The 18,055-nt window shown below is 44.0% G+C and overlaps 1 protein-coding gene across 2 annotated transcripts in view; it reads right to left on the bottom strand.

The window, feature by feature from the left end:
- Positions 1-18,055, bottom strand: part of CPPED1 (calcineurin like phosphoesterase domain containing 1) — a 92,147-nt gene that overhangs the window by 40,014 nt on the left and 34,078 nt on the right. The gene's annotated exons all lie outside the window — the stretch shown is intronic.

The following is an 18,055-nucleotide window of genomic DNA, read 5'->3' as shown; positions in this document are numbered from 1 at the left end:
CAATGTAAACATCTGGTTTAAACTTTATGTCTGTGCAAAGGAATGAAATTTTTGCTCATTACTAGAACTACTTAAACAGCAAAAATGTAATTAGTGTCTTGTGGCAACTCATTTATATAAGAGACTGTTTTAATAATGAACATGGTGCTAATTCCAAAGAAGGGTAACTGCTTACTTTGGTGATTTGTCCCCCCTCCTCATGTCTGACTTACAATAAGCATGTTTAGCTGTTCACCCTTCTGCTGGAGATAGCTGTCCCTCTCAAAGTAGGTGTAATTAGTTAGTAGAGTGATTTAGCAGATTCAAATCTCTTCTTCAGGCACAGGTATGCCCACATATTGTGTTCCTAAGGCACACAGTGAGTCAGCTGCCCAAGACACCTAGTATCTCAGGTTCAATCATTTGAGAAATTCTGGCAGCACCAAAGAGTGATTCAGGTTTAGATGTCTAGGTACTCTAAACAGAGATCAGGGAGCAATTTAGAAAACCTGGTGCCTAAAGATAGCCACCAAGCACGGGAGTGTGTCTGAACTCCCACCCCTTTCAGGAGCTGAGGGATCAAACTCCTGCTACATGTCAGGAATTTCTTTACACTGAAAATCACAAGTGCGCAGTCTGGCTCTCAGGACTAAGGCAGCAGTGGTTGAGCCCAACTGCTAAGCAATATCCTGGAGCTTAGACCATTTGCCTAGGAAGGAGAAGACCTGGTTTTCCTCTTCAGTCTCTGCTGTCACAGTTATGTCTTTTTTAACCAATGACTCTTTAATGAAAACAGTTTTGGCAACAAGGATCAGAAGCAGCATACCTGCGTCCCAAGGGATTGCTTTCCTCTCTAATCTATTGCTCTCCTCATTGTCTTGCTTGCACTCATTCTGACCTATGGATGTTGTTTTCTTGTTTGCCTAGTGGGCCAATTTCAACAGGATGCATGGAGAGGACCTTTATTCAGCCTGTTCCATAGCTTGGTGATCACAGCACTCTCTTAAGGAGTAGAAGATGTGGGTTTAAATCTCCTCAGGGTGAGAACTGCCTATAACTCAGGCTGTTCTGTATTTCACATTTCTGTTAGAAGGTCCAAAAAATTTGTGTCTTTTTCTCTTAAAACATGAGGGTAGGGAACAGTGGAATCCCCATGTTCTGTGTATGAAAGCACCAGAGAAGAAGGGCTATGTGCCTGATGGTTCGAAAATGGTATTTAGAGGCTTGCTTTTGGGAACTGGCTTGTAGGTAAAGTAGATATTGCCTTTGAACAATGGTCCAGGGGAATGGTAAGGGTTAATTGGTTTTAAAAAGGGTTAATTGGTTTGTTTGTGATAAAGTCTCCTTCAAGGCCCACTGGGTTTGAAGCCAGCAGACACACAGGCTGGAAAATGGAAAACATGTACCGCATCGTTTTACAAGATGAACAGTATACCGAAACAGCGATAAAGGACTCTGCACCATGGGCACCAGGTCACAGTGCCAAATTGCAAAGCCCTTGAAATTTCCAGCTTAGGTGAGCACACCAAATTAGGAGAGCGGTAAAAGCCCAAATTAAGATATGTGCATGTGGTAGGTTTGTGAGACAAAGTACTATGCTGACACAACAGAACGTGGACAGTATGATGACCACAGGGTCATCATATTAATGATAATTAATCATCATAATTAATGATGTCCAGGAATGAAGAGTTATCAGAGGAGGAAAAAGATACAAAAGGAGGGATTTCAGAGCAGCAAAGGGCCCCTGAGAGGGGAACCCGAGGCCACCATGGACACAGGCCACCAGCCCTCTCATCCACCCCGGTGGAGGAAAGGTGGGCCTTGGACCTTGACCTCCAGGCTGCTGACATCTGACAATCAAGAAAGAACCTCAGGGTGAAGCTCGCATAATGGCCAGACATACTTTCCCTCTGTGACAGGTCTAGAACTGGCAGATATAATATAAAATTGTTTGTATTATTTTTACCTGCTATCACTATGTATCATTCAAATTTGCCCATTGTCAAATTAAGAGGTTGTGGTCAGTTTGAGGGTTTGGGTCCACCCAGAACAAAGTATCTGGGTCATAAATCCAGTTCCAACAGTGCCCACATATACTATAATGTCATCTAAAACCACAAAAGGCAAGTATCATAATACAGTGCTCAAATACAGATGCCCTTCTCTTGACAGGTTTCAAAAAAGATGGAAGGAAACCACTAACACAGATGGGTTAAATAATTTGCTCAAGATCTACAGCAAATTAATGACACAGCAGAAAACAGAGCCCAGACTCCCGAATTCCACTATAGAGTTCAATATAATAGAGAACTGTCCAACTGAAGAGTTATCAGAGGAGGAAAAAGATATATTATGTAGTTATGCATAATATACACAATGGGGACAGTTAAATAGAAGCAAAGCAGTACTTTACTTGGACTCAACTGCAACTGTTTCTCAAAGGGAGAAAAAATGAGGGGTGGGATGCTGCAAGAAGGAGGACTGCTGAAAAGCATGGCAAAGAAATCTCACTCAGGAAGTGTCAGAGGAGACAGAAATAAAGTAATAACTAGTTCATTTCTATTTAGTTTATCCCGAAGCCATAGTATCACAGTGCCTTGAATCACAAGGTACACCATGCTATGTTTATATTACATATTATGTTCTGTAAATACTGTGTTGCTCCAAGATAAATTACTTTAAAAAGTAATAGCCCATGAAGAATAGTTTTGCTCTTATGGAAAATGCAGCAACCAGAACTGTCAGTAGTAGAGTTGCCTGTAATTTCCCTCTGAGCTTTCTGCTCTACCATTTTTGAAAGATGAGTGACACAAGCAAGAGTATAAAGGGGAAAAGTCAAAGCATCTGTTGCAGTGCATCTTTCTGTTGCTGGTTATTTGTCTAAACAGTTCCAATATTCCATCATATAATGTTCACAGGAGTCAAAGCAACCCATCTACTCCTACTTAACAAGCAGATTTCACGGGAGAAGAATATTTTGCAAATGTCTTACCAAAGCTTATTGCAATGAGCAGTAGTAGAACTGGAAGATTACTCTGCCAAAGTAATAATTATTTTGCAAATAATCCAAGCTACAACTGATTTTGGTAGCTCCACCAAGGGCACCTGGATATTTAAGAATGTTATAAAAATGCATGAAGTACAATTGCTTGTTTAAAGAACATATACCCAGATCCATCTTGTGGGGTTTCGGAAAATGGTTTATTGTAACTTTGTACCAAAATGTTTTTCATAACTCTATAGGAAAATCATTAAAAACAGACAAACAAACAAAAAACAGACAATAAGGCTGAAAGACACCTAAAGAGGACATTTTCTTGCTCCAAAGCAGAATCCTGGTTTTTTGAGATCCCTAATGACTGAGATTCTACAACTATTCCTACAGTGAGTTTTTCCTAGCATCAAAACTAATTCTCTCTTTTTGCAATTGAAGCCTATTACCTCTTGTTCTATCCTTAATGGACAGCACAATATTTCTTATTGCACTTATGTCTCCCTTCAGTATTCCCTTCTGTAGACCAGGAGTTGGAAGCTTATGATCTGCAGGCTGGATTTGGCCTGTAGAACCATTGATTTCTGGCCTGCAGAGCATGGGAGCTCCTACTGCACTTGGGTGGTGGTAGCGGGATCCTGGTAGAAAGTAGGGCTGTGCAAAACAGTGGAGGGGGTTTGGGAAAACTGCACCCCAAAATCTTGAAAGCAAAACTCATGCCACGTGTATGTGTTAAGCCACAGCAAGGTCAAAACTGCAGGCATGCTAGCCCCTGCGGAGGCCACAAAGCCTGCCAGCTGTCAAGGAGATAGGTGCAGGGGGGTTCTGGGGCCCTGCACCCCTAGCTGCTCACAGGCAAAACTCATGACATTGGTACTTGTGCAACTGCTGCCTCTCATCAGGCAGCAGGACTGAAGATCCCCCATCACTTGCCACCAAGACCTGGGGGTAATAATTGACCCAAGTATGAACATGAGCCAGCACTGTAATGCTGTAGTCAGCAGGGCCAAAAATGCCCTGGCATGCACCAATCGATGCATCTCCAGCAAAACCATTACAAAAAAGTGATTCTCCTGCTCTACTCAGCATTAGTGAGACCGCAGCTGGAGTACTGCGTCCAGTTCTGGGGCTCCACAGTTTAACAAGGACATGGTAAAGCTTGAGAGAGTCTAGAGAAGGTCTACCCATATGATCAGAGACTAGCACAGCAAGCCATACGAGGAAAGGCTGAGGGACAAAAGAAAAAAAGAAAGCTGAGAGAGGACTTGGTAGCAGCTTACCGCTACATCAGAAGTGTACATCTGGGGCTCAGTGAACAACTGTTCACCAGGGCACCCTTGGGGAAAACTAGGAGTAATGGTCACAAACTGCTGGAAGATCATTTTAGGCTCATTTCAGGAAAAAGTACTTCACAACTAGGGTGTCCAGACTGTGGAATGCACTCCCTCCAGAGGTGGTGTGATCCCCTACCCTGGAAATCTTCAAGGGGAGACTAGACAGTCACCTTGCTGGGGTCACCTGAGCCCCAGTTATCTTTCCTACTTGGTGCAGGGGGTTGGACCCGATGATCTTTCAAAGTCCCTTCCGGCCTTACAGTCTATGAGTGGCTGGAGCCTAAGCCTTAGGAGATATGGCTTTGGAACAGTTCTTTCAGAGCAAGCTTGGTCAGGTTCCTTAGCCTCTCTGAGCCTCAGCTAATCACCTGTAAAATGGAGTAATTACACTTCCCAATCCACAGGAGTGTTGTGAGAATAAATTAATTAAACAACTGTGAGGTACTCTGGCAGGCTTTGTCATTGCATCAGGGCCTAACAGGCCTGCAGTTTTCACCCCCCTCTGCCCCAAGACAGACCCAGTCCCACAAGGACCCATTACACAAGTTTTACCTGTCAGCAGCTAGGGAAATCAGAACTCCCCTGCACCAGTCTCCTTGACTGCTTGGGGAGCTCTGGTGAACAATCACTCCCCCAGATCACCCCTGATAAACTTATAGGTGGCCATCAGGTCACCCCTAAGCCTGTGCTTTTCCACGTTGAAAAGTCCCATAGCTCTCAGCACGTGGCTCTTCTCTGGACTCTCTCAAGCTTCTCCACATCCTATTTGAATTGTGGAGCCCAAAACTGGACACAGTACTCCAGCTGAGTACAATGGGAGAATGATGTCCCGGGATCTGCTTGAGAAGCATCTATGGATGCAAGCCAGCATTCTGCTCACTTTACTAGCTGAAGCATCACATTGAAGGCTCATGTTCATCTTGTGCTCAATCACGACCCCCAAGTCCCTTTCATCTGTAGTGCTAACCAGCGTAGCACAGCCGAGCCTATAAGGATGCTGAAGGTTTTTCCTCCTAAGGTGGAGAACCTTGCATTTTTCGGTGTTAAACACCATCAGGTTCTCATCTGCCCATTTCCTGAGCCTGTCAAGGTCAGTCTGGATCGCCAGCAGATCGTGGTGGACCCGAGGCCGCAGTTGGCCAGTTTTGCCAAGAGGGATACCAGATCAAAGGCTTTTTTGAAATCAAGATATATGACATCAACCTCCTCTCCCTTGTCCAGGTGAAAGATCACCTAGTTGTAAAAGGAAATAAGATTTGTCAAGCAAGACCTACCCGCAACAAACCCGTCCTGGCCATCTCTCAGGGTGTTGCTGTCAGCCAGTCTGTTAAGAACGGCCTCTTTAATAATCTTTTCTAAGACCTTCCCCAGGATAGAAGCCTGCAGTTAGCCAGATCCACTTTCCTCCCTTTCTTGAAGATAAGTACCACGTTGGCCTTCTTCCAGTCTTCGGGCACTACACCAGAGCGCCAGGAATTCTCAAAGATCCATGCCAAGGGCTGGGCTATGATGCTAACCAGCTCCTTCAGTACCCTGGGGTGTAGATTGTTAGGGCCAGATGACCTGAAGGTGCCCAGCCACTCAAGGTGTTCCTTCACGAGGTCAGCATTGATGGAGGGCAGGGGATCTCCCTCACCCAGACCTCCCTGTCGCGTAATGGGGAGGGGCGTCCCATAGCACTGATGAAAGACTGACGCAAAGTACCCATTTAATAGGTTGGCTTTTTCCTGGGCGTTGGTCGTTAGTTCTCCCTTCTGGTTTAGCAGGGGTCCAATGTTGCCTTTGCTTTTCCTCTGGCTCCCCACATATCTAAAAAAGGACTTTTTATTGTCCTTGATACTTGTAGCTAGTTGGAGTTCAGTTGCAGCCTTGGCTTTCCTGGTTCGCTCCCTGCAGGACTGGACCAGTGCAGAATATTCCTCCTTGGAGGTGGATCCCATCCTCCATCCTTTGTAGGCCTTTCTTTTTAGCTGCAGGAGGTCTGCTAGTTCCCTGGAGAGCCAAGGGGGCTGCTGTGCCCTTTTGCTGCCTTTTTTCTGAGATGGAGTAGCCTTAGCTTGCTCTTCCAGGATTGTTCCCTTGAAAAGCAACCACTCTTCCTGAACTCCCCTCCCCTTGGGGTCGTGGTCCCTCAGGGCCTCACCAACAAGCCTCCTGGGCTTGTCAAAGTCAGCTTTCCTGAAGTCAAGGGTTTCTGTATTGCTGACTGACTCGCCAGCTTTACGGTGGATGGTGAAAGTGATCAGCTTGTAGTCACTGTCACCCAGCTTCCCACTGATCATTAGGTCACTGATTAAGTTGTCCCTGGCTGCCAGTACCAGGTCGAGCAGTGAGTTACCTCTCATTGGCCCACAGACGACTTGTGTCAAATAGAAGTCATCCACATATGAGAGGAAGCTTTGTGACCGCTCAGATTTAGCTGAGCGATCTTCCCACGAGATGTCTGGGTAGCTGAAGTAACCCACGACAACCATGGACCTGGAGAATGTGGCCTCAGTCAATTCCCTGGCAAACTCCTTGTCAAGCTCTTGACTTTGGGTGGGAGGTCTGTAGTAGACTCCCACTATCGTGTCCCCTGTGCCGTGTTCCCAATGGATTTTAAGTCAGAGGGTCTCCGGCCATCCACCCTGGTCATAAATATCAAATTGCAGGGACCCATAGCTCTCTTTGACATAGAGAGCTACACCCTCGCCCCTTTTGTCCTCTCGATCTCTCCTGTACAGGGTATAGCCATCTATACCCATGGTCCAGTCATGGGTGGAGTTCCACCAGGTCTCCGTTATCCCTATGACATCATAATTTTTTGCATTAAGCAGGAGGACAAGTTCCTCCTGTTTATTCCCCAAGCTCCTGGCATTTGTGTACAGGCAGGCAAGTATCCCCTTGGGGGGCCCTTGCCTTGCCTACCAGTTTTTCCAGGGCTGGGGCAGGGGTGGGCTCCCTTAAGTGCCTTGGCCTGCTGGCTTTGCAAGGGTTGCTCAGCGGGCCTGCAGTGGTGGTAGTCCCCCCGTTCCCCAGTGGGCTTAGTTTAAAGCCCGGTGGAGCAGGTCAGCCTGTCTGGCTGAGAAGAGCCTCCTCCCCAACGGAGAGAGGTGGAGGCCATCCCTTCCCAGCAACTCACTGCCTCTCTCTCCGAAGACCGGACTGTCGCCATGGAAGCCAAAGCCTTCCTGATGACACCAGCGCTGCCGTCTTTGGTTGACTACCTGGATCCTCCTCTCCCTCCTCAGCCCGTAGCCCAAGACTGGGAAGATCAAAAGAAACACCACCTGTGCCCCCAGGCCCTTTAGCCCCGCTCCCAAATCCCTGTAGCACTTCATGACCCAACTGGGAGCGCACTGAACCGTGTCATTGGTGCCCACATGGATAAGGAGCATGGGAGAGTGGTCAGTGGGCTGGAAGAGTTTAGGGATCTTCTCTGCAATGTCTCGGATGAGGGTTCCTGGAAGCAGGAGAATTCCAGGGCTAAGGGGTCGGAGCAGCAGATTGTCCCCATAGTCCCTCTCAGGACGGAGTCTCCCACGACACTTTGTGTTTTGTCTTGGGGAGAGCAGGGGCGGTAGCTACAGTAGTGCCCGTGTTGCTTGCAGGAGCTGGCAACTCAGCAGTCAGCTGGGGCTGCAAGAGGTTTGTACCTGTTGCATAGCTCCAGCGGGGCAGGGGCCTTGGTGCGGTAGGCCTTGGGACACTTGACCACCTTCGTCCATACCCTAGGCTGGACAGAATGGGAGGTCCCCAGGTCCTCCCTTGTCCTGGAGGGAGACCGTAGTCTACCCTCCGTCTCCCGGGAGAGAAGGGCCTGGCAGTAGCAGTCCATCTCCTGCTTGCAGTCTCTGATGGCATGCAGTCTCTGGACTGTGGCCTGGAACTCCTCCAGCTGGCACGCCAGAGACCCCACAAGGGAGCAGACCCCACAAGGGGAGGTGGCCATGCTCCCGGGCCCCAGAGCCTGAAAAAGTGACAGGCAGCCCCTCCAGCTGAGAGCGAGGCGCTGTTTGTGCGGAGCCCAGAACCATGGGCTCTGTCTGGGTGGAGGCCTCTGAGGAGCCGGGGGGGGGGGGAGCGCAGACCCCGAGGGGACCCTTGAGGTGCTCCGCGTGCCCATCTGTGTCATGCTGCTGGTGGGCTGGCTACAGCTGGGGCTGGCTTCCCTAGGGTGGGGGTGCAGAGGCCTCAGGCTCTCCCGCTTGGTCTCCTGCGTGAACCCTGTACTAACTCACACACCGGGCAGACAAGCGTGTCTGTTTGCATGGCTCCCTGGGGGCTGGGCGAAGTAGGGATCAGGAGGGGGGTGTGACCCTCTTCAGTCCACTCAGCCTCCTCCTCCTGCTGTATGGGGTTAACCCCCTCCCACCACAGGCCACACTTACCTCCAGCTGTGCTGGGGGTTGGCGAGGTGCTCTGTGGCTGCTGGTGGTCACTGTGGGGCTTCAGACGAGTGGTGCTTTCACCTGCATATCTCTCGCTGCTCCTGGAGCCTGTCTTTTTTTTTTTGGTTTGAAACTTGGCAGGCTTTGTGGCCTCAGCAGGGGCTAGCATGCCTGCAGTTTTGACCCTGCTCTGGCTGAACACATACATGTGACATGAGTTTTGCTTTCAAGACTTTGGGGTGCAGTTTCCCCAACCTGCCCCCAAATCTCCTTGAAACTTGGCAGCCTTCATGCCCTCAGAAGAGGCTACCATTCCTGCAAGTTTCATCCAAATCAGGCCAGAAATGACAAAGTTATAGGCTGTTTCAACCTTCCCCATTATAGCCTATGGGTGAAATGTCGAAACAGTGAAACATTTCAACTTTCCTCGTTTTGTTTCAAGGCAGTTTCGACGATATCTGTTTCATTTTGATTTCACTGTTTCGACCACAAAATGAGTCAAAACAGCATTGAAACAAAACTGGTGACGAAATTTCGCACAGCCCTGGTAGAAAGAAACAATGGTGTTAGCACTGCAGTGGGGAGTAGCAGCTGGTGCTGCAGCAGTAGTGGCTTCAGCTGGGTTGGAGCTAAGCTCTACTAAAGTATCCCCTTCAATCTATGGATATAGTTCTAATAAAAGTTTGATAACAGTTATCTTTAACCAGACAACTAAAAAGTGTTTTTGAATGAAAAGCTGCAGCAATGGAAAGGGCCATTTGCCCACTGTCATATCTTAATTAATGTTTATACATACAGAAGTTTGCCAGTACAGATATTCCAAAAGAACTGTTATTGGCAAAGCCATGTAGTAAAGACACAGCTTATGTCAGCTCAAGTTAACCCAGATATGAGCAAAATAAACTTTAATGGCAAAAGAATATTTGTCAGCATTAGCTGCCTCTATGCTACTGCTACATAGATTAGGTGTGCAAATCTTCTCACTCCTAATCAACATAGCTATTCTAAAATATCTTAAATGAGATGAAGCCTTAGGAGTCATGGGCCATAATTAAGCTGTTTTGTTATTTTTTATTGCAATGCAATAGCAACCAGAGGCCCCTGAGAGATCAGAAATATTGCAAGGCCTTGCTATAATGAGCTTATAATAAAAATAAAGCATGGGTCAGTCTGATTTGCAAAATGATTTGCCCATGATCAGTGGCAGAATCTGAAGTAGAAACTGCAGTCTTAAATCAATTCCCTCTCCACTAAACCCTGCTATTTTCTGCTGACTACATGGAAAGTGGCACATGAAAATTTTATTCCAACCTAATTAACACTGAATATAATTTGGGCTATCAACTTTTAAGGAAGTGGACCAAAATGATTCTCAGTTCAGATGGGCAGGAAAAAAAATCCTTGGAATGTACCGATTCAAAATTTCTAGAGTTTAATACCAGAAAGGGATACTTATGGTCATCTAGCCTGATAACCTCCATAATACCAGCTACACAATTTCATTCATAAATTCCTTCCCTAAAAGCAAGGTCAACTTTAAAGTGAAGAAAGGACATAGCAAAGGATATAAGACCGAATTACTATGCTGTATAAAGTGCCAGGCAAATAGTTTTTCATCTCTGGAACACAGCTGCTTTCCATGTGTAATTTATTTTTGTAGGCTGTGCTACAGTAACAAGGGTGTAGCTTAAAAACTTAAAAGAATAGAACAGTGATTCTTAACCAGGGTGCCATGGTAACTTGGACTGCCTTGAGATCCTGTTAAGGGTGCAGTGGGGTGCCATGTAATGCTAGCACTGCTAGGTGTACAGACGTGATTCAGAAAGTAAACCCAGAGATTTCAAATAAAAATTCATAGCGTTAAAACCATACTTACTGGTTATGGTCTTTCCACGTTCTTTGTAAAAGAAGAACTGCTCTATTGCTTTACTGTAGTCAAAAACTGAGTGAAAATGAAGTGTCGGCATTTTACATGGGGTGCCTCTGGCTCAAATACAGCTACACTGGCTCAGATACAGCCACACAAACATAAGCTAAACCAGAATGGTGGTGAAAGCAGTGCAGTCACACCTGCTTTGGCTGTGTGGTACATGTTCAGTGAAGCAAGCACACTGCATGCAAGGCACATAGCTGAGGGGGATGTGACTGCACCCTCCTGTCTGTGATACTGGGTGCCAGTTGGCTCTCTGGGCTCACCAGCATGTCTGCGCAGGCTCCTGCCAGAGCTTTGCATATGCCATAAGCTCTCAGCTTGCCAGCTGGTCGGTGTGGGGTCTGGCTGGAGGCCTTGGAATCCAGAAGTTGAGTGCCACTGAGGCCCCTGGAAGACATTCAACTAAAGACATAGCAGGATCTCATGAACAATCCCAACAATTGTGCTTCCTGCTGTGCTACACATGCATGGCAGGAGGTACAATTATGGAATCTGGGATCCGATCCCCATTGTGCCATACTGCTGGTGCAAGGGGACCCTGAGATCATGATCCCAGAATCACAATCCCTGGCCCTCCTGAACTGGCAATTAGGAAACCAGTCAGCTGATCCCTGCTCCTAGTCTTGGGAGCATATTGGAATCAAGGGCTCTGATAAGCCCCTGAGGCTGGGAGCATGAATCAGCTGACTGCCACTCCCAACCTCAGGGTTGCACTGGAACCCTTGACTATAAGCCATGTGCAATTTAAGACATGCACATAGTTTGTGTAATAACTTTGTGGCTTATTCCTCATTTTATCATGTTGGGCTACTACTTAAGATGTGATTAACTGGTTAATCATGTCTTAGGTTTAATGTCTGCCAGGGGCCTCGTGTCTGTCTGCCCCCTCCCTTGCCTCTCCCCTACCTCTCGCTCCCACAAATTCAGCAGCAGGGGAAGAGAGGGGATGAACAATGGCAGCTCTCAGACCTTGCTTCCACAAAGCTCTGGAGTCCGGAGGCTGAGCTCTGCCACCGCTTGTCCACTCTTTTCCCTTGCTGCTGGACTCAGGGTGGTGGAGGGTGGCAGGGGAAGGGCAAACAGCAGCTGTAATCAGCTCCTGGTCTTTAGAACTGTGTGAAAGTCGGGGCTCCAGCCAGACCCCACACCAACCAGCTGGCGAGCTCAGAGCTCAAGGGACACGAGTCCCTGGCAAGAGTTACACTGACACACAGGTGAGCTCAGAAAGCTCCCTCCATATGCAGCTCACAGCCAGAGAGGTGCAACCACATCACTGCAACCCTTCTGGATCCAGCCCTAGATACAAAAAAACCAAAAATAAAGATGGTGGAGAGGAAAACCTTAATCTTACTGTGATAGAGAAAATGTCTAGTACAACATGGAGAAAATCTATCATCTTCTACACCTGATTTCAGGCATGAATCAAATCAGTCTTAAAAAAAAGAAAAAGGCATTCTTGTATTTTAGTGAGATGCTACCCAGGTAAACAGACTCTTTGCGTTTCCACGTCTGCCGGAGAAAACTGTCCAGTATATCGTATTATTTGTCATATGATCAAGTACTTGAAGTTTATTGTAACTCTCGAGCAGCAGATGAGAGTGAAGCTGACTAAAAATTAACAGGACTGCTCATGGGCCTAATTCTCTAGTTAATCTCCTGGAAGACTTGGGTCCTAGAACCCAAATAATATGAACACAGTTGCTCAACACATATCTGCTTCCAACTGTACTATAGCTCCTGTGCTCTTATTAGCCAACAATATATTGTTGAACAGGTAAATCATGCATAGCGAATATTTCATGCTTCTCTGCTCTCGGGCTGATTAGAACAAATTAAATTTCACACTAAGCAGTTTGGAGGCTGTGAGTGCTCCATTAGCTTTACTAGAATCAGATAATTACTATAAAAAATACTTATTTATACAACATGCAGCAATACTGACTTTTTTAAAATAGAGAATTACTCCTTTTCACAGCTGTTATCTACCCAGAAAGTTCTTTGACACAGAACTAATTTGCAATGGACTGATGGTTTTGAGAAAAAAATCAAGAGTTCTTTGGATTAATCTTAACTAGCAAAATGTTGCTGATGGTCAAAATCTTTAAACTATTTCTTAATTAGCAACAAATTAAACAATAGTGCAAACGGTAGCAGGAGAAAGGTTCTGACAGTTAAAAGTGCCCATTGATAGGGGAATAGATCAAACTCAGACCATAAAGGCACAGTCCAACAGTCCATCAGCCACAATCTCTTCACATTACTACGTGCATTGCCAAATGAACAGTAGAAAACATTAGTATTCCACAAGTATTCTCCCTCAGAACCCAAACCCAAACCATCTCTGCAGTCTCAGTCTGGTATCCGATCATTAATCCAAGGTCTTTCTGCTTTGCACACCATTACATATAGTCACTAACAAAGATTCAGAAATCAGAATTCAGCCAACAATTTTGCTGAGAATGCATGAGGTGGAATGAAATACAGCTGCTGCATCCACAGCTGTGCAATACAGACAATAGTTTAAAAAATACAAAACAAATGTGCTTTTGACAGTAAACCAAGCATATCTGTTCCGAAAAGACAAAAGGAGGAATATGGGCTATAAAAAGGTGACATGTTCACAGTCACTTTTTGAAGCCATAGCCATATTTCAAGTTTCATCTTTGGAAGTACAATTATTTTTCAACCACAGCTATGGATGAAGAAGGGCATTTGGGTTTTCTTTGTTATAAAATGCAAACTACTGTATTTTTATTAAAGTAAAAATGTTATTTTAAAATATGACCTTTTAGAGCATGTTTCTACTCCATAAGGCAATCCACACAGGTTTAATTTTATCTATCAGCTTTTGACTTGGTTTAAGTAAGGAAAGGTTAATGGCAGGTTAATAGCAATAATAAACATGTTTCTTGACCAGCAATGAGTGTTCAGTAACCAAGTCCTATGGCTAAGCATTTTTCAAGTTAACCTTTCCTTTCCTTTGTAGAGTGTCTTGATGTTAAAATGTTTCAATGTACGGATGTTAAAACCTTGTAAAGGGGCTGACATTTCTTTGTGAATTATTCTGTTCATAAACATAAAATGGCAGCTTTGGCACCTGAATACAGATTGTCAGCATTACATTCACAACACAAATTCACTAAGAGCAACAAAGGGCTCCAAACCTCAATCACAATTTGAGAAAACAGTGGGTGAAAATCTGAAAGACACTGGGAACCTCCTGTGAGTTGCTGAGCAGCCTCAGCTCCCCTTGCAATCAAGTATTCACTTTTTCCAGTTCAACTCCAGAAAAGTCTCATCAGTAAGACTGTTTAAAATATTTAAAACTGTTACACACCTTTTAGGATTTTAAAATGTTGCACTTTCACTAGGAATATTTACCAGGGTGTGTTCTGTTTTCTCTGTCCATTAAAGCCTAAATAAAATGTTTCTTAAAGACATACTAGTGTATGCATTAAAGCTTCACAAAAAATACACTTTCGCTAATGCACATTAAAATAGGCTACTGAGCCTTCTTCTAGTAGCTCACTATGGCAGTACTCAATTTAATGCACATTAGCAAAAGTGCATTAATGAATGTGTAGACACACCACCCACTGTACCGCAGATGTTGATAAATGTAATGCAGGAGCCTAGGGCTTTAACATTCACTGTCTTTGAAAAATGTCTGAAGAAAGTCATTTTTATGCATTTCATATTCAGAAAGTAGTATGAGAGAGAGAAAGAGAGAGAGAACTATTTTTAACTGCTTCAGTTTCATGTCAAGGACAGGAGTCAGAGCAAATGCGAAATGGTAACCCCTTTAGTATTTCTGACAGAATGCTGTTAAAATGTTGTACTGATAAGGAACTGAAATGAAAATTTAGCACTATCTGGACAACAAAACTATCAATTCTGAGGTTCTTCAATTCTGAAGCCATCTACCCTGAACAGAAATTACTTCAGTCTCAACAGCATGTGTGTCATAGTTTGGAACGGCACCTGTGCAGCAGCAGCATGTAAAAATATTATGCCTAGCTCATCTTGTGTTCTTTTCTCTGAATATCGCTGAGCAATAAACTCAATGGGAGTAGCGTTAATCTGAAGATTAGGTCATTTAAGCAGGTGCCTAAGTATGGGATTTGGAAGCTTAAAAACAGTCACTTATTTTCAAACATAGATGCAAGTTTAGACAATTGTGGTTTGTCTCAAGCTTTATGGACTAGGTTCTGTATCAAAGGTAAAGCCGCATCTTCTACAACATTTTAAGAAGTGCAAGGAGAGGGGATAAATGCCAGAATATCACTGACACAAGCAAACTAAGATGCGTTATAAAATTTCAATGACTTTTAAAAGTAGTAACATACTGTGCCCTGGTGCTATGCTACTCCTAAGCAGCTGTTCGTGTTATAGGAAATATGACCAATAGCTGTTTTGTTCCATTTTTAAAAAAATAAACAGCTACAGTGTATGCTACATTTTTAATTATTTACTTCATGTATTTTAATGCCAGTCAGATGGAGAAAATCTTCAGTTGTAATGATGTAACATATGTTTATTATTGTAACTAGTACAGCATCATTATACTGTTATTATACTATTTTCTTACACTTAAAATGTGCACTCAGTGGTACATTTTTACAAAATTTTCTGAGTGAAAAAGTCTTTCTAGGTGATGTTTATATACAATATCAAAAGAGTACTTTTTTGGAAAGCGGGTTTCCAAAACACAGTGCATTTTAGGAAGGGGATATCAACTTGTAGATTAAATCCTAAAAGGGTAAATTCACTTACTGCAGATGAGAGAACTCGGTAAATTCAATCTGCTTCTTCTCAGTCATAATTTACTTTTAGAAACAGATTTAATGCCCTGAAGAGACCTGCAGACCCTGTCAATGAGCCTTTCTTGCTGTGAGAAGTACAGAACTACATTCAAAGCTGTCAAACCCTTCTGATTTTGTAACTTCAACAAAATCATCCCCACCTTCTTGATTATGTGGTTTTGTTGTTTTTTTTAAAACAACCTTATTTCTCTGGCCTTGCAGCAGCAGTAGCAGTGCCAAGTAATTTCTAATCAGTTGGCTCTTGAAGGCTAAGGACAGACATTACACAGAAACCGGTTTAAGTGATCAGAAACTGGTTTAAATCTGTAACAGAACAGATGTTCAATGCACATAAACCAGTTTGAAAATGGCTGAGGGGATGTCTGTGCGGTTACAAACCGGTTTAGCTTAGCCAGGCTAGACTAACCTGCAAAGACCGAATCAATTCAGGCTCAGGCTTTTTGAAGGTCTGTCCCTACCTAGCCTGAAAGTGAGTACAACTTAATCTGCAGCCACAGCAGTTACAATGTCCTCATTTGTCATGTCCCACTTCTTGGCAACATCATTCAAGGAATCTTCAGACTCTTCCATGCTCTCGCTTGCTCTTTTCTCCTGGCACAGATTTACTTTTCTTGGAGCTTTATTTTTGGCTTTCTGTCTTGCCATGCCTCAACATGGTGAACACAGTCCAGCAAATTTATAGATTTTAGAATTGTCTGAACATCTGTGGTAGGATCCACATTGAGAAGAACCATAATTTTGTAATCTTTGACTGGTAATGTCCCTTCATGTTCTTAATCACACTATGACCCAGAAACTGTGTCCAAGATGTAGTGTTAGCGAGTTGGGATTTGCACTGAATGTCAGCAGGAATCACTTCTTGGCAGTGTGTAAAGCAGTTATCTCCCCCAAAAGGGGCATTTATTTTGGCTCTGAGCATTAAACTGATAACTCCAATTTTTCAACCAGTGGAATAACAGGTCATCTGTCATCCAGGCATTTGCTGAACTGTCATAATTGAAGGGAAGCCTAGTAACATCTTTCAAAAAGCATCTAAGATATTTTGATTTTCTGATCATGAGCAGCAGGCGCTTGTCTCTGCCATCTGCCATGGAACAGACAGTTACCCTGTCCTTTGAAACTTTTCCACCTCCTGGCTTTTCCATTTTTTCTACATCTTCCATCACAGAGCCCTTTCAGCTACAGCCTAGTTCTCAGCATTGTAAATGTTCTCCAGAGGGAGCTTTTTAAGAATGTGAGGAAGTCTTTCACTTTGCCATTGCTCAGCTGCTGGTTTATCTGTCAACTGTTTCTATGCTCTTTTTTGAACACCAGCCATCACTTGTCTTAAAATAGTGTGATCCAGTGGAAGCAGCAAGCTGAGGTCCTTTTCCCTTGATTGTAGGTCCAGAAAATACTTCTTCCTGTGTTTTCTTCTCTTAGTTTAGACTATTTTATAAAGAGCGCCTCAGTGACAATACGGGCTTTTCCCTTCTGATGTCTCTTTCATGACAGCTTTTTTATGACACGAACCATCACACACAAATACTGTGCAACTTGATATGATGAAGCAGAAGGATGTGTCCTGGGAAATGTTCTCAACAGAAATGTTGCAGGTAAGTAGCAGTTGCTCTTTAGAAGTGTTGCTGCAAACAGATTCAGTTTGGGTAACTGTATAATACCAGGAAATTTCCAATGGACTTCTATCCTTTATTGCACCTTTCAAAAATATGTGGCCTAGCATTACTGAAAACTTAATGCTTGACAGATACCTCTTATCTGCAGAGACGGCTGAAATACACTAATGGATACAAAAGTCTGAAAGATGCCAAGCTAAACATGCCTCTGCCATCAGTGAAGCTGTGGCCTAAACTGTAAAGAGCTTAGGAGTCGTTATTAAGAAGATTCTACATAAACCTGAACACACAGATGTGGCTAAGAAGTCTGCACATTTTTTGGACACCCAACATTTTATTTAGCTGCTGACTTCAGAGAAACAGCATTATGCTGGGTAAAAAACACAGCCTGAACACAGCAAGCTGCCTGGCACAGCAGTGTGATAATATGGCAAAACACAGCCAACTAGAAGTTTTATGAGCAATTTGGGCTTCTGCCTGAGATGGGAGAGCAGGGATATATTAAATATTTAAAAAAATATTCTATTTATTTATAGCTTCTGATACTTTCACCTACTTTAGTAACAACGGCTATCTTCTAGTTGAGTTCAGTTGTCATGTTCAACTAAAATTAGTATGTCCACACCTCACATTATTTATATTGCACTGGAAAATAGGAGCCCCAGTTTCTGACCCGACCCTACTGTGACAAAAATATATTCCTTGCACCCATCTAAGAGGGTAGGCACTTACAAACAGCAAAAAAACCCAAAACAACAAAAAACCAAGGAAATAAAACTGGCCAAATTAAACTGAAGTTGCCTATTTCAGCTTAAGTCATTACAAAAGTATCATGTAAATTCATTTGCTCCCCCACAAAGATCAGTTTTAAAAAACCCCTAGCATACTGTGAATAAGTACTAAATACTAATACCAATATTTATAAGTACTAAGTAGTAGTGTACTTATATACACTAATAGTGTATAAAAGTATTAAGTATGAGAATGTGCCGTGGCAGCCAACAC

Source organism: Crocodylus siamensis, chromosome 12 (genome assembly GCF_052110815.1).
Source record: "Crocodylus siamensis isolate JL-2025a chromosome 12, ASM5211081v1, whole genome shotgun sequence".
Classification (NCBI taxonomy): Eukaryota; Metazoa; Chordata; order Crocodylia; family Crocodylidae; genus Crocodylus; species Crocodylus siamensis.
The sequence above is the reverse complement of the archived record's forward strand: the minus strand, read 5'-3'. Positions and strand labels throughout refer to the sequence as shown.